This window comes from Lissotriton helveticus, chromosome 10 (assembly GCF_964261635.1).
Source record: "Lissotriton helveticus chromosome 10, aLisHel1.1, whole genome shotgun sequence".
Lineage (NCBI taxonomy): Eukaryota > Metazoa > Chordata > Amphibia > Caudata > Salamandridae > Lissotriton > Lissotriton helveticus.
Window position 1 is genome coordinate 498,264,283 of NC_136071.1, and position 2,952 is coordinate 498,267,234.

The 2,952-nt window shown below is 44.8% G+C and overlaps 1 pseudogene; it reads left to right on the plus strand.

The window, feature by feature from the left end:
- The first annotated feature begins 285 nt into the window (after nucleotides 1–285).
- Nucleotides 286–684, plus strand: LOC144784047 (small ribosomal subunit protein uS8 pseudogene; annotated as a pseudogene).
- Nucleotides 685–2,952: the final 2,268 nt, after the last annotated feature.

The following is a 2,952-nucleotide window of genomic DNA, read 5'->3' on the forward strand; positions in this document are numbered from 1 at the left end:
TCACCCACCTTGACGAGAGTGTCTGATATTTGTGTTGGCACTCAGGTGAAATGCCTAGGCCATGGCTGCCATTCCCGAAGGCCTCGTAGTGTATGAAGTGCAATGTTCTTTCTGCAAGGGCTTGGTCCAAAAGGAGATAAGACCAGAATATCAATAAACCATAAAACAGTAACACAAGTAATACAAAAGATAGGTAGGGGTGGATGGGGGCAGAGAAAGCCACGTGTTCGGGGTTTAAAAAAAGCTCTATATTACCTCTTTCCGCCATATTGCAGTACCGGCAAAATGGTGCCCATGAAGGTTCTTGAACATGCTCTTAAACGCCTCAGCAATGCAGACCCACGTGGGAAACTCCAGGTCCTGATCAGGCCAGGCTCCAAAGTGATCGTGAGTTTCTTAACTGTGATGATGAAACATGGTTACCTTGGTGAATTTGAAATTATAGATGATCACAGAGCTGGGCAAATTGTCGTGAACCTCTCAAGCAGACTAAACAAGTGTGGTGTAACAAGTCCACGGTTTGATGTGCAACTGAAGTATCTGGAAAAGTGGTAGAACAACCTGTTGCCATCCCGTCAGTTTGGATTAATTGTTCTCACAACGACGGCTGGCCTCATGGACCATGAAGAAGGTAGGCGAAAACACATAGGTGGCAAACTCCTGGGATTCTTTTCTATAATGTAAAAAAGCAGACTAATAAATTGTAAATCAGAAAAAAACAACCTTTGGATTTACTGTTATAAGATGACAGATGCAAATCAATGTTGGAGCAATAAATTAATGAAAAATGTGTGCAAGTATATTTGAGAAAAAGGAGAAGATTTGCAACAAATTACAACAGGCGAGCCCTTGAAAAAAGAAAAAAAGCATGTTTAAAAAATACCATGGGGAGTGGGTGAAAGAGCATGGTGAAGTGGTTGGGGACGTACAAGGTAATGTCATGGCAGTAGTAAATAGCGGAGCAGTGGAGGAGCTGGGGTAAAGAAGCTATGCTCCAGGGGAGTGGCAAATACAAAAAGAGAAGGGAAAGCTGACGAATAAGAAGCAAGCACATTAGACAAACAGGAAATCCATCCAGTTGTAAGTAATGTTGAAAACCCACTGTAAGAACTAGTATAGTACAAGATAGACCTCCAACAATAGATACCCAAAAGTTGTCTAAAAGTGAGGCTGAAAAATAGTGGGGGGACAAAAGTTTTTGGTAGTACCGGAGCACGTTGCCTGCACTACTGAATTTTGGGGTTTCCAAGTACCAAGGGTTTCTGTTCTTCATTCCTTCTACCTCGTGCTTCCTTCTTCCACCACCATACACTTTCTATTTATTTATCTCACTTTACAGGTTCTTTTTCATCCCTGCTTTCTCCAATTGTCATTTGTTTTCTATGTTTCTCTTCCACCTTCTGTCTCGTTTCCTGACCATCTCCAGTCAAACTCGGATGATAAAAAAATGAGTCATAGCCTTAAAAAAACAGTGCCAGTGCTCACCATCTGCAGCCACTGCCACAAACTTAGGGGCACATTACGATCGCGGTTTTCCCGCATCCTCCGGGCTGGCGTAAGCCACCACCGGCCCGGAGGATGCGGGAAAACCGCTGGGGAGGCACAAAAGACCCACCGCCAAATTAGGATGGCGGTGGGTCTCAAAATCGGTCCGCAGCTTTTCCGCCGCGGTCGCCTTCCGACCGCGGCGGAAAAGCTCTAACATGGCTGGTGGTGTCTATCAGACACCGCTAGCCATATTAGGATGGCGGAAAACAGATGCCTTTCCGCGGCGAATTCTCCGCCGTGGAAAGGCATACGGTGATTTCTTTGGGTGATTGGGGGGGTGGGGGTTGCACATTGGGGGTACCTATGGTACCCCCCTGCATTTGCGTGCATGAATCAGCAGGCACCGCGCGGTGCCTGCCACTTTGTGCATGCAAATGCTAAGCATGCATATTTAACCTTGCGGTGGGTGCTGCCTCAAGCAGCACCCGCCACAATGTTAAATATTGAGGATGTGACCGCCAGGCTGGCGGTCACATCCTAATTGCACTGGAGGGACCGCCGCTGCCCCTGCCCCTGCGGACGGTCCCTACCCCTATGTGGGTAGAGGGTCTCTTCAGGACTGTGGTAGCTGGGACATCTGGCTTGGTAATTGCGCAACCTTGGTGAAAGTGTGCCACCGTTGAAACACATAGGGGACGAAACGCCATCGACAAGCACAAGAGAACGAACCACTACTCAGCATGTATCATTGTACACTCATGCTGTCAAATATGGATGTATAAATGGTCATTCTTTTAACTTCTGGAAACCTTGTATATAATAGACCACGCTAAGATTCACTTTGAGGTTCCCTCTCACATGGGGACACAATGCACCATAGTTACTTTATTCTTAAGTGTTAAAAAATGTATATAAAACTAAAAATCATGTTATAATCAACCCTTTGTGTGAGTGGTTCCTTGTCCTCTGACATTACTGTACCTTATATATCGCCATTGCGCGTTTTTGTATTGCTATAATCATTCATACTATCCATAGGAACCGTTGTAATAATGACCACATCAGACAAGATTACATTAGCGGCCATCATACGCAAGGTTACCAGCAATAATCACCTCAGTGCATCAGACAGGCTTGCCAGCAGTAATGTAAAAAGATGTTGTCTGTTTTGAAAACCTTTACGTAGTTGATACATGCCAGCCACAGCTCAGTACCCCTGACTCAAAAGTCATAATAATAGTTATAAGTCTCGTCAAATTTTTTTTTATAACCAATTTTATTGTGCTTAAACACCAAGCAACATCCAAAGCATTACAATTGTTCAGAGCTGAGCACTTCCGGAGTACAGCAATACATGAGACGGTTATGTTAGAAAATGGACCCTTCATGATGATAGAACATAATAAGACCGCCACTTCCCCCACACTTTATCAGGTCAATGAGAACAGCCATGTGCCGCATAAA